This window comes from Xenopus tropicalis, chromosome 7, assembly GCF_000004195.4.
Source record: "Xenopus tropicalis strain Nigerian chromosome 7, UCB_Xtro_10.0, whole genome shotgun sequence".
NCBI classification, from domain to species: domain Eukaryota; kingdom Metazoa; phylum Chordata; class Amphibia; order Anura; family Pipidae; genus Xenopus; species Xenopus tropicalis.
Window position 1 is genome coordinate 15621483 of NC_030683.2, and position 14609 is coordinate 15636091.

Genomic DNA, 14609 nt, shown 5'->3' on the forward strand with positions numbered 1-14609 from the left:
AAAATGGATACATTTTCAGTTTATAAAACTGTTTATTTGTATCTCTTATTTGTATTCCCTTCATTTTCTAGAGCCCCATTATCTCTAATGTTCAATTTAAAAAGGAAATCAAAATCTGTTTTTCAAAATAGAAACTGGTGAAGCTTTGTGCAAATGATTGTAGCACGTTCGTTCATATAAACACGTACTATACGTTTAAGCAAGAACGTCATTCCCAGGATGAAAGTTTCCATATTTTCCAATACCGTTTCCGGGACATAACTTTCCTTCAATTGTTGTCTGTCAATTAATGGCCAGAACATCGTCCGATTTGTTATTTTTCCAACTTTAATCATACAATTTCAGTTTAAATGTTAGCCATATATGGTTGTGTTACAACTTATGATCGATATCCGAACGTTTGGTAAAATCTGAAAGTATATGGCCAGTTTAACTGTCCCTTATTGTGTAGTTGAATAGTTGAAATCTTTTTTTTTTCCAGCCAAAAGTACATTGTGGAGAATGTCACAAATAAATATTTGCTTTTGCTTGCACCCTTGCTTTTCTAAGAGTCCGTGTGGGTCTATTATTAGAGTCTGTTTAACTTTCCGCGGCGGCCCCCAACTCGCTATCATGCATTAAGGAAGCCCGAAGAACAGGTTGTTTCTTTACACCATGGGGAAAGAATGTGAAATTTGGATTATTCTGAGGCCCTTTCTGTGCTGCTGTTTAGCCAGTTTGGTATTCAAGTAACAAGTATTGGCCAAGAATTGCTTAGACCTGGACGCGGCAGCTTTTATAATGCTATTTTGGCTCACAAATGCGCCTTAGAATTAAATATTGAAAAATTTTATATGAGATATTAGCATTTTTTGTGCTTGCATTGACCTTTTTTTAAATTTTCTTCCTTTCTGGCAAACAGCAGCAACCATAGGTCAAGCGCATTTTCATCAACACTATTTATGGCAGAGCTGATGGTATTAATATTATTAACATTTATTTATAAAGCACCAACATATTCCGCAGCGCTGTACAATAAGTGGGTTCCATACATGGGACATACAGAGTAACATATAAAGCAACCAATAACCGATACAAGAGGTGAAGAGAGCCCTGCCCAAAAGAGCTTACAATCTACAATATGTTAGAGCTGCTTCCTGTTCACTTGAATGGGCAGCAATGTGGGTCTCTCAACACCCGTTACTAGCACCTCAGGCACCCGTTACTAGCACCTCAGACACCCGTTACTAGCACCTCAGGCACCCGTTACTAGCACCTCAGGCACCCGTTACTAGGACCTCCAACACATGCAAGCAGGCTACTGGGGATCAATGCTTCGTCTGGTGGAGTGCACTCGTGTACTAATCACAATCAAATGAGTGTAGGTTAGTTTGAGAGCTAAAAAAAAAAATAGCGGGTGGTCAGCTAGGGATGCACTGAATCCAAGATTGGGTCCAAATCCAAACACTGTGACATTGTGACAGCCTAGATGCAGACACATGGAGCGGATTTCAGCACCAAAACACATCAGTATGCATTTTCACCCTAAAATCTGTTCCGTGTGTCTGCACCCAGGCTGAAACAGTGTCTCTAGGTGCAAACACACCATAAAGCTGATCAAAGCAGAGGGGTGGTTTCTTGGGGTTGCCACCTTTTACGCCAATAATGTCACTGGGCGGGACTATGATATTGCAGGAGACTATGGAGTGGCGATTAACCAATCGCCACATCAATCTCAAAGAGGCCTGCCTGCTTTTCCAAATTGGGGAAGCCATGTAGGCGGTGTTGACCTGGACAATCGTTCCGAAAACCAGGCTGCCCAGGTCAAAACCATACAGGTGGCAACCCTACGGTTTCTTGGCCTGTGCTTATACACTATGCTGGGCACATGCTAGTTTTTTATCTTAATTTTCTTATCTGGGTCCTCAAGCTATAAGCTGTGGATCCTTTTCCATGGGAAAATCTAAGACACAATTGGACCACCACCCTGCCTTATTTACCCTAGAGGAGTCACCAGACATGTTAATCAGGCTGTTCTGTACCTCTTCCATTCCATGTAATCTCTAATCACCTATCCTGGAACACAGGCTTTACATTCCACTTGCTCACCTTGGGACGCAAACAAGGTGACATACTGTACATACAAGAAAGAGCCTTTCCAACCACATGTTTTATGCACAAACATGGGCTCGGTTGTGTCCAGCCCTGCACTGAATTTACCAGCAGTTTTCCAGTCCAATTCAGTTAGAAAACCAAAGGCAAATGTTTTGTTGCTGAGTTACAGGGCTACGGCAAATGTTTTGCGTGCTTGTGAACAATCCCAATATGGATTAGTGATCCTTCAAGATTATTTTACTTATAACTTGTCCTGTGTTAAACCCTACAGCAAAACATTACATACCCGATGGGTGACAGTTTCTTCTCAATGATCTCTTCAGCTGAGGAGCTGAGGCAATGGAGTTGTATATCAACAATAAATCTAAATGTTTACATAGCAAATAATTCACTCTACCATTTAATATTTCATTCTTGAACCAACAAATGTATTTTTTTAGCTGTAATATTCGTGTGTAGGTGCCATCTCAGTGCATTGTGAGTCTGAGCTTTCAGAAGGAGCCAGCACCTACCTATTGTTTCTCCTACTCCCATGTAACTGGAGGAGTCCCAAGCCGGACTTGGATTTCTTTCTATTGAGTTCTATTCTGAAACCTACTGGGAGCTACTATCTTGCTACCTTCCCATTGTTCTGCTGATCGACTGCTGGGGGGGAGGGGGGGGGATATCACTCCAACTTGCAGCGCAGCAGTAAAGTGTGACTGAAGTTTATCCAAGCACAGGTCACATGGGAAATTAAGTATATAATTCAACTGTCTCAATGAGGATTATGGTACCATTGTGACTGGATCACACTTTCTTACACCTATGAGTTTCGGCAAACACCTAACTGAATCCATTCAATGGAACCATTGTGATTGGATGTCTATGACTGTACTACTCTCCAAGGTTTTAATGGCGGGGAATTCTATACCACTCATTGAACTGAAGAACCCACTCGGATGAGTGGTAAAACATTTTCAAGAAAACTCAGAAAATCCCAGTTGTTTTGGACTTAATTCTACTAGATACTGTATATCATGACCTGGATGAATGAGAATCTTCATAGACAGTATTGTCATTAATATTCAGATATGAGAAACAATTGCATCAGCAGCATAAGGCGTTTGTAGTCTGTTAGAACTGTATGATGGTTTCAATGGTTATAGATAATACACACATTCAGTTCTGGCCTTTTAAGGTCTGTTCTTCTTTGCCGATCAAGTTCCCAAACATTTCATTCGGTTACATTTATAACCTGTACCCGGAACACTTGAGTGATGAGTGTAAACATAGATTCCTCCATGCTGCGTTCGGCAGCTTTTCCTCACTCGAGCTGATTTGTCTGTTCCGTAACTGCTACAGGTATGGGATCCCTTATCCGGAAACCCGTTATGCAGAAAGCTCCGAATTACGGAAAGCCTGTCTCCCATAGACTCTATTTTAATCAAATAATTTAGAATTTTAAAACTGATTTCCTTTTTCTCTGTAATAATAAAACAGTACCTGTACTTGATCCCAACTAAGATATAATTACCCCTTATTGGGGGCAGAACAGCCCTATTGGGTTTATTTCATGGTTAAATGATTCCCTTTTCTCTGTAATAATAAAACAGTACCTGTACTTGATCCCAACTAAGATATAATTACCCCTTATTGGGGGCAGAACAGCCCTATTGGGTTTATTTAATGGTTAAATGATTCCCTTTTCTCTGTAATAATAAAACAGTACCTGTACTTGATCCCAACTAAGATATAATTACCCCTTATTGGGGGCAGAACAGCCCTATTGGGTTTATTTAATGGTTAAATGATTCCCTTTTCTCTGTAATAATAAAACAGTACGTGTACTTGATCCCAACTAAGATATAATTACCCCTTATTGGGCACAGAACAGCCCTATTGGGTTTATTTAATGGTTAAATGATTCCCTTTTCTCTGTAATAATAAAACAGTACCTGTACTTGATCCCAACTAAGATATAATTACCCCTTATTGGGGCAGAACAGCCCTATTGGGTTTATTTAATGGTTAAATGATTCCCTTTTCTCTGTAATAATAAAACAGTACCTTGTATTTTATCCTAACTAACATATAAATGATCCTTATTGGGTGCAAAACAATCCAATTGGGTTTAATTAATGTTTTATTGATTTGTTAGTAGACTTAAGGTATGGAGATCCAAATTACAGAAAGACCCCTTATCCGGAATACCCTTGGTCCCGTGCATTCTGGATAAGGGGTCCTATACCTGTACTTGCACAGCGACTGCAATCGGCTGAAGGCTAAAGCAATACCTCACAGGGCTTTTTGTTGATGGGGAAAGTTGCAAAAACAAAATGGCAAGAATTGCTGCAGAATTTTTCCAATTTTCGCAAACATGCAACAGGGTGTGATTCTTGATATAATGAAGTCAGGCCCATTTTTAAGCAGCAATTACACTCACTGTGCCACTTAATATCTGTTCATCCTAATGTGCATCCTGGTTGCTATGGTTGCTGGCCCCAGTAATGGTAAGGGCTTGTTTGTTTTTCTTGCAGGCCAGTTAGTTAATGAAGGCAGTATACAGTATGGCTGCCTTTCAGGGCCGGAACTAGGGGTAGGCAGAAGAGGCAGCTGCCTAGGGCGCAACGATTGAGGGGCGCCAGGCAGGAGCCTCTCCTGCCTACCCCTAGTGCTACTTTGTCATTGCCTCCGCCGCTTGTCATTAGAGGCGGAGGCAATGACCGATGTAATTGCACCGCCCCCCCCCGCACCTCCTCCTGTACTTTGGCGCGCATGCGCCATTCGGGGGGCGGGGAGGTGGGCGGAGTTGGCCGACCGGGTTGCCTAGGGCGCCCGGTCGGCTTGGCCCGCCCGTGCTGCCTTTTTAGGGTGAAGACACATAGAGCTACTTAGTAGCAGCTACTTGTTATCGCCAGAAAATACCCTGCCATAGACAATACTGCAAACTGCCTCTGTTAAAACATATGTAGAGACAAAAATGAGTAAAAGATTAGTATTGTCTATTTTAGTAGCCGTGACAAGTAGCTGCTACTAGTAGCTCTGTGTGTCTTCACCCTTATTGTTCAGGCTGTGGGGCTCCTATTCACTTCCTTTTCTGCCTAAGTACCATATATTATTATTATTAGTAACATGTATTTATAAAGCGCCAACGTATTCTGCAGTGTTGTACAATAAGTGGGTTTATACATTGGACATACATAATTACATGCAAAGCCGATAAAAGAGGTGAAGAGGGCCATACCTAAAAGAGCTTACTGATATGTTGCAATGTGTACTGTATGTTATTGGACTGAGGGAGGACACAGGTAAGACAGAGGAACAATATACAAACTCATTGCAAATAGTGCCTAAGGGCGAAGACACAAGGGGTGATTAGTCGCCGCGACTTTTAAAAAAGTCGGTCGTGACAGCATTTCTCGACTAATTGCGCGAGGTTTGCTCTGCGTGGATTAGTTGCTACTAAACGCCACATGTGTCTTAGCCCTTAAGCTGGCCATAAACGTACCGATATAATTGTACGAAATGTAGTTTTGTACTGTTTGTGGGCTCAGAATTCTTGTACCGATCAGTCGTTTAGTCGTTCGGACAGGTTTGAAAACTTTGGTTGGATAACGATAAAATCTGCGCTTGTATTGTGTATCTGACAATATCCTTGGGGGACCTACAATAAATTTACAGTAAGTCACTTTTGTACGATTGGTACCTGCCAACTATTTCATGTTCAGAACATCCTCCAATTTGTTATTTTTAGGGCTTTATCCTACAATTTCAGTCTGAATGTTAGTTTTAGATCGTTGCATTTAAATGTACAAACAATATCCGAATGTTTATCGGAATACTAAAATCTGAACATGTATGGCCATCTTAATGTCCCAGGAAGAGATCTCTGCTACCCCAGGCGACTAATCTCCCCAAAATGCCTTTTCATTGGCTACAAAGGGAATTGCTGGTGGGAAGGTCTATGCATCTCTTTGGTTTTTTGAAGTTGTGCGAAGTTGCCTGCAGGAGGAAACTTTGCACAACTTTAGAAAGACGAAGCGATGTGTATGCCTTTCCACTGGCTATTCCCTTTGTTGCCAGTGGAAAGGTGTCTCAGAGAGTTTAGTTTAATCTATCACTGGTGACTAATCTCTTTGAGGGACATTAGGGCAGTGACACACAGGGAGATTAGTCCACCGTGATCTTCAATATTGTGGGCGACTAATCTGGCCAACATGCCATTGGGCATACGCACCACTTTGGTCGCTCGAAGTTGCCTCGCAAGGAAACTTCAGGCGATTTCGGAAAACCTTGGTGAGGCAACTTCAACTAATCTCTCTGTGTGCCGCTGCCCTTAGCCTAGGCTAGAATTAAACTCAGGACCTCATAGTACTGATTTTTGGGCTGCCATACACACAACTTCATTTTATTTGATTTTATCTGTGCTTCCTACTTGCACAGGAACGAACGCACACAGGCACTCCGACAGTGGGGGGGGGGGGGGGGTGTTGAGAGGGGTGGCTGCGTGGTTGGCAAGGTGACCGGCTAGGTTGCCTAGGGCATCTGGCCAGCTAGGCCCGGCACTGGTGCACAACCTCACCCTCCCAAGTGTAATCACAATTCAAGCAGTTGCTCACCCTTGTGACTTTTCAGAAGTGATCAAATCTGATAAAATACCATGGGAAGAAGCGTCAGCTGAATGTTGCAACTTTCTAGTGAAATTCATATTTTACTAGAAAAAAGGTTACACAAGTACAACAGGTTGCTTAAGACTGAGTTTGCAGTTTTCCTAATGATCATGCTCAGGACTCCTGTAGTAAAGTCTGGTGCACTTCAGTTTCAGATGCAGTCCTTGCTCCTCGGCAGTGGTATATATAAGTAAATTGTGGAAGCAGTAAGGAAGTGGCATTAGGCCAGCAGCTAAATAGTGTTCAAGTTTTAAGAACAAATGCCAGAGAGGTCTGTGTGTCACCAGGTCCAGACTGGCAATCTGTGATTCTTGCAAATGCCAGAGGGGCTTCTGTAAAATGCCATAAATAGTCACTATTTATTGGGGCTAATAATAGGCTGCTGGGGGCTGTTTGGGCCTCTTTTTACTTGAAATTCCAGGGCCCAGTCTAAATCCCAATCCAGATCTGTTTGGGATTTACTATTTGTATAGCTTCCTTATGATTATGTTCTTATGAGCAGAGCTACCATTAGGTGGGTACAGGGGGTACTGCAGTCAGGGTAATATATACAGTAGGTGTTATTTGCAAAGAACGTGGGACTTGTGGGGTAGAAGGCAGTGTTTTGGAGGATGTCAGGATCAAGGAAGAGGTGTTGTTGGAAGAACTCGTAGAGGAAGGACCTCTCCTACACCTCCCACTAAGGAACACAGCCGCTGGAGCTGGAGACAGGACTGGGACCAAGTGGAGGAGTGGCAGGAGTGCCGAACCAGGCGTCAGAGCAGAATCGGGAGACAAACGGATAGTCAGGCAGGCAAGAGGTCGGTACAGGCAGCAGGATTCGTAGTCAAAGGGAAAGCCGGATCAAAAACAGAAGGATAACAACGCTCAGTGTCTTCCAGGAGGAAAATGATCACTTCGCAGTGATCCTAGGCCTCTGGCGTCTTTTAAAACGCAAGGCGCATGCGCCAGGACGCACGCTGGCGTCAGAGCGTGTGCCGGCATCATGACGCACGCCGGCGTCATTGCGCGCGCAGGCAACAGTACGCGCCCCCTTGTGGCCAGGCGGGCGCCCGCGCTGCTGCCGTTGGGCCTTACAGAGGATGAGGTTCTGGCATAATGGTAGAGCGGAAAAAAGGCTGCACTCCTTCTTCAATAAAAATAGTACTTTCTCCCCACTGCTCCGTTTGGGAGTTAAATGCCTGCGCATGCGCACTTGAGTCGACGCGGCGCGGCATGGAGGGAGGGGGGGCTTGTTCGCGCATGCGCAGGGGGCGCGAATGGGGGACGGCCTAGGGACGGCTGCTTTTGAAATCCGGCGCTGAATATATCAGCTATCTATAGGATTCCATGAAACAAAAAGCTTTGCTCTGTCTCTGCCTGCTGTTTTTGTTTTTTAACTTCCCGGAACTCTGTAAACCAGAGAAATCACAACTATGATTAAACTAACGTCTGGGTCCATAAAGATAAACGGCCCTTCATTCTCTTATCAGGGCTTTGCCAGTAACATACTGAGAAAAATGGTACTGTATCTGGCCTGACAGACTTCCCATGGTGGTTAGAGGCTGCTGACACAGGAAAAATAAATGTTCTTTTTAGCTTTGGTTGAAGGAAAAAATAACTGAATATATAAGGGCTCATTTACCAAAGGAAAACAATACACCATGAATGTATGTATATACATACTGAATATATATCTAATGTCATATAAAGCAGGATAAAAATTATGGTAAAAAGAAAAAAAGTTTATTTGAGACCTTTGTCAAGGTAAAGTCAATGTATATACAGTATATATATCGTGAATGTCCCAGCTTTCTAGTGACTGTATTCGTTCTCTCACAAAAGAATGATTCTTTTCTACAAATGCCATCTTTTCTGCCAAATAGTTACCATGGAGATAAAGAACTTTGTCACATCCTGTTTTTAACATAATACATATTGTTTCCCAAAATAATGTATTGCACAGCAGTTTGTAAGGGCATGTAAGGATTGTAGAAATGTATTTTACGCTATATGGATGTAACGGCTCAACCAGCAGTCATAACATTTGGCAGTCTCTGCAGCGCTGCACAGCAATATACTGGTAAAAAAAACCTGGTGTAGGGATCCATAGGGTTAACATGCCCCTATGGTTTTAAACCCTACAATTTCCTAGTTTGTGCTGTTACCGGGCAAAGACCCATGTATCCAGTTATAAGTTTTGCATATGTGCCTTATTGGTTTACAGGTTGACTCCACCCTTTGCAATCCAATATAGTGTTTAGCAAAGGGGTGGGTCTTCCTCTTTAGCTGCATCTGTGTCTCAGGTGGAAGTTCCACTGAGCCTGGGATCAACAGGGCCCCAGTAAAGCCATCTCTACCCTAGAGTTACCATCCACCCTAGCAAAGTCGGGGACAGGGAACCCTGTGAATGAGGACCAGTTATATAGGTACACTACGTAGAGCACTTTCTAGAAAAGTGAGGCAGTTAGGAAGCAAGAGCAGTTTCTGGCTCCAACCAAGAGGTTAGCTGTAAGTATCTTTCTATACAGGAACTGTTGCCTCAGCATAGGGCCACGGTTAAGACACAGGAGACAGGCAGTACCTAACCCTGATCCACAGTCGGCTGTAGGACTCTTTAAGTTAGAGGTATTCAACCTGAGGACTGAGGTATATATCCAGACTGCCCTCCAGTGTCGGACTGGCCCACCAGGATACCAGGGAAAATCCCGGTGGGCCCAGGTGTCAGTGGGACCTGCTGCTCCTGACCATTTGGCCTGTTTCATGATCATTCCCTATTTCTGAATGGGAACAAGGAGGAGAAATAGACGAAAGGATAGCATCTAAATAAAAGAGACTTGGAGAATAAAGAGGTTGGGTGAGAAAAAATAGTTTGGAGAGTGGGCCCATGGTCCAAGGTTTTCTGGTGGGCCCCTGGGGTCCCAGTCCGACACTGCTGCCCTCCATAGTGTTGCCATTGCTGACCAGGTGCTTTACCCTGCCCAGTCTCTCAAAGAGGTGGGATAAACCGGTGGCATCCTCTCTTGTTGTCCTCAGAGTGTACTACTGCTATAATATCTGCATTTGTGAGTATATAAGCTAGCCCTGTGCACTAATTGACTTTGACAATAAACCAAGTTATCATTTGTTCATCAGCAAAGAACCTTCTAGTGCCCATTATTTGCTATTTTACTCTGCACACAGTACAGTGAGTTGTAGTTGTGATATTTCCACTTAGCGAAAGCCCATCTGAAGAATCGAGACCTATGAACCCCATGCTCTAAACCTATTCTAGCTGGTGCTTGTCTGTTTTACAGCCAAATAGGGGTTACACTTGGAATATTTGATTCTGTCCCTAGCCTGTTCTGAAACTGTATCAGACCCAGTCAAGGGGTCACAGTATTGCAGAGATTTGTGAAAGGACTTTGTGATCACAGGCAGGAGAGCTCTTATCGCTCTTGTTCTGAATGTATAGCCTGGAGGGATCAGTCAGAGAATAATAGGGTTATAATTAGGGTTGTAGTTAGAAAAGACAGACAGGCTGGAGACATTTGTATGCAGAACTGGGAGTCTCTTTTGTAATTTTGGGACTGAGGAAATGTAGGGCACTGATGGCCAACCTAAGAGCCACCAAGGAGCACTGAGCTACAAAGTAACACCGGCAGCTGAAAGGCACGAGACAACCTTAACTATAGATTCTTATAATACATTAAACATTTACAGTAAACTGGTAACAAATCATAATTCACTGATGCACAGAATATTACGCTGTGTGTTTTATTCTGGTTTGACACACAGGACGTATTGTGGGCCATGATAAATCTGGGCTACTGCAAACAACAAAACATCTAGTTTTTTTCTTTTTGCTTCCCGCAGACTAAAGTGCATATCACTGGCGCAAATACTTTCCGAGGTAGCATGGAGTTTCCTCAAATGGCAACTTTGGAGCTACTTTGCACTGCTGATTTACATTATTGCCGGAGGAAAAACAGTTGCAGGGGATTAGTTGTCCGCAGTAGAGGGGATTTTTCGCAGGCAACTAATCTCCACTTGTGTTGTTGCCCTTAATGTTTACCAGAGCCACAGGGTGCCAATTAACCATAAATACACCATCAGTTGCAGGGGCGCGCCCAGCCGATCGGGCGCCCTAGGCAACCCGGTCGGCCACCATTGCCCCCACCACGTAATGACAAGCGGCGGGGGCAATGACAAAGGAGCTCGGACTAGGGGTCGGCAGGAGAGGTTCCTGCCTGGTGCCCCCAAATTGTTGCCCCTAGGCAGCTGCCTCTTCTGCCTACCTCTTCTGCCTACCCCTAGTTCCGGCCCTGATTGGTTGGCAAGGCTAATAGAATACAGGGTAAGTACTAGATTGTAGGGTTTTCCAGAAACTCTGGGCATTTTGACTGCTGCTGCTGCTATCCAGTAAAAAACATTGACAAAATGTGCCAGTCCTGATTTCACCAGTCTATGGGGTACATTTACTAAGCAATTTTTCGAAAATTTTTTTAAAAAAAATCATTTCTAGATATTTTTGAGATTTACAAATGGGTTTTTGTTAGTTCTCGATTTTGGGTTTTTCGAAAATAACTCTTATTGTTCTCTTTCATCCAGTTTCAAGGGGAAGTTAATCTCCTCATTGTTTTCCATTTCAACCAGTTTCAAGGGGAAATTAATCTCCTTGTTGTTTTCTATTTCACACATTTTCAAGGGGAAGTTAATCCTCTCATTGTTTCTATTTCACCCAGTTTCAAGTGAAACTTAAACAGATTATTGTTTTCCAAGAATGTGTGCCAATGCTTCCAAAATGGCTGCTCGAGCAATTCCTGTTTGGGAAAAATAAAGAGAATTCACGGAAACGAACGTCAATTTAAACTTGAATTTTTCGAGTATTGATCTAGCTTGAAAAATTTCCCTTATTAATATTATAAATATCAGTAGGATCAACCCTACATGCTAGAGGTCACCCTCTGAGTTGTATAAAGCCCAAGTCAGGTATCTGTTGATCAGATCTAACCGGACCTGTCTGAAACTTGCTGGAGCTCGTCATAATGAGGCAGAAGTTCTGCTCAGCAAATGCACTGCCAGCTGGGTGAAAGTTCACATATACATACAGTATATTCAGCTTACGGAAAGCAGAAACTGTGATCACAGCTCCGCACCTTCTCTGTTGTATTTTCTACATAGAAATACATATAGGTTTGGCACAACGCAGTACTTTGTAAAAAAAAAAAAAAAAAGAATTAAAGTTTATTTATAATTAGTACTTAAAATCCAGTGTTTTGACCCACTTGTGAGCCTTCATCAGGGCCAAAATGTTGTGAGCCTTCGTGCTTATGCGCTAATTATAAATAAACTTTAATAAAAGGCACTAAGTTTGTCCAGGAGCAATAACCCATAGCAACCAATAAGATGTTTGCTTTTGAAAAAGGTGACCGGTAAATGCTTCCAGCATTTTATTACAAAACCCCCTAGAGTCCTGTATTGTACCAACCTTTTTTCTAAATGTGATATTTTTGTGTACTGAAGCATTTGCACCATAATATTGAGTTTGTATTATAACATTTTTATAGATACATATATATATACAGGTATTGGACCCCTTTATCCAGAAAGTTCCCAAATTACGGAATGGCCATCTCCCATAGATTCCATTGTAATCAAATAATTCACATTTTTAAAAATGATTCCCTTTTCTCTGTAATAATAAAACAGTACCTGTATTTGATCCCAACTAATATATAATTACCCCTTATTGGGGGCAGAACAGCCCTATTGGGTTTATTTCATGGTTAAATGATTCCCTTTTCTCTGTAATAATAAAACAGTACCTGTACTTGATCCCAGCTAAGATATAATTACCCCTTATTGGGGGCAGAACAGCCCTATTGGGTTTATTTCATGGTTAAATGATTCCCTTTTCTCTGTAATAATAAAACAGTACCTGTACTTGATCCCAACTAAGATATAATTACCCCTTATTGGGGGCAGAACAGCCCTATTGGGTTTATTTAATGGTTAAATGATTTCCTTTTCTCTGTAATAATAAAACAGTACCTGTACTTGATCCCAACTAAGATATAATTAATCCTTATTGGGGGCAGAACAGCCCTATTGGGATTATTTCATGGTTAAATGATTCCCTTTTCTCTGTAATAATAAAACAGTACCTGTACTTGATCCCAACTAAGATATAATTACCCCTTATTGGGGGCAGAACAGCCCTATTGAGTTTATTTAATGGTTAAATGGTTCCCTTTTCTCTGTCATAATAAAACAGTACCTGTACTTGATCCCAACTAAGATATAATTACCCCTTATTGGGGGCAGAACAGCCCTATTGGGTTTATTTAATGGTTAAATGATTCCCTTTTCTCTGTCATAATAAAACAGTACCTGTACTTGATCCCAACTAAGATATAATTAATCCTTATTTGGGGCAGAACAGCCCTATTGGGTTTATTTAATGGTTAAATGATTCCCTTTTCTCTGTAATAATAAAACAGTACCTGTACTTGATCCCAGCTAAGATATAATTACCCCTTATTGGGGGCAGAACAGCCCTATTGGGTTTATTTAATGGTTAAATGATTTCCTTTTCTCTGTAATAATAAAACAGTACCTGTACTTGATCCCAACTAAGATATAATTACCCCTTATTGGGGCAAAACAGCCCTATTGGGTTTATTTCATGGTTAAATGATTCCCTTTTCTCTGTCATAATAAAACAGTACCTGTACTTGATCCCAACTAAGATATAATTACCCCTTATTGGGGGCAGAACAGCCCTATTGGGTTTATTTAATGGTTAAATGATTCCCTTTTCTCTGTCATAATAAAACAGTACCTGTACTTGATCCCAACTAAGATATAATTACCCCTTATTGGGAGCAGAACAGCCCTATTGGGTTTATTTCATGGTTAAATGATTCCCTTTCTCTGTAATAATAAAACAGTACCTGTACTTGATCCCAACTAAGATATAATTACCCCTTATTGGGGGCAGAACAGCCCTATTGGGTTTATTTAATGGTTAAATGATTCCCTTTTCTCTGTCATAATAAAACAGTACCTGTACTTGATCCCAACTAAGATATAATTAATCCTTATTTGGGGCAGAACAGCCCTATTGGGTTTATTTAATGGTTAAATGATTCCCTTTTCTCTGTAATAATAAAACAGTACCTGTACTTGATCCCAGCTAAGATATAATTACCCCTTATTGGGGGCAGAACAGCCCTATTGGGTTTATTTAATGGTTAAATGATTTCCTTTTCTCTGTAATAATAAAACAGTACCTGTACTTGATCCCAACTAAGATATAATTACCCCTTATTGGGGCAAAACAGCCCTATTGGGTTTATTTCATGGTTAAATGATTCCCTTTTCTCTGTCATAATAAAACAGTACCTGTACTTGATCCCAACTAAGATATAATTACCCCTTATTGGGGGCAGAACAGCCCTATTGGGTTTATTTAATGGTTAAATGATTCCCTTTTCTCTGTCATAATAAAACAGTACCTGTACTTGATCCCAACTAAGATATAATTAATCCTTATTGGGGGCAGAACAGCCCTATTGGGTTTATTTAATGGTTAAATGATTCCCTTTTCTCTGTAATAATAAAACAGTACCTGTACTTGATCCCAACTAAGATATAATTACCCCTTATTGGGGGCAGAACAGCCCTATTGGGTTTATTTAATGGTTAAATTATTCCCTTTTCTCTGTAATAAAAAAACAGTACCTGTACTTGATCCCAACTAAGATATAATTACCCCTTATTGGGGGCAGAACAGCCCTATTGGGTTTATTTAATGGTTAAATGATTCCCTTTTCTCTGTAATAATAAAACAGTACCTGTACTTGATCCCAACTAAGATATAATTAATCCTTATTGGTGGCA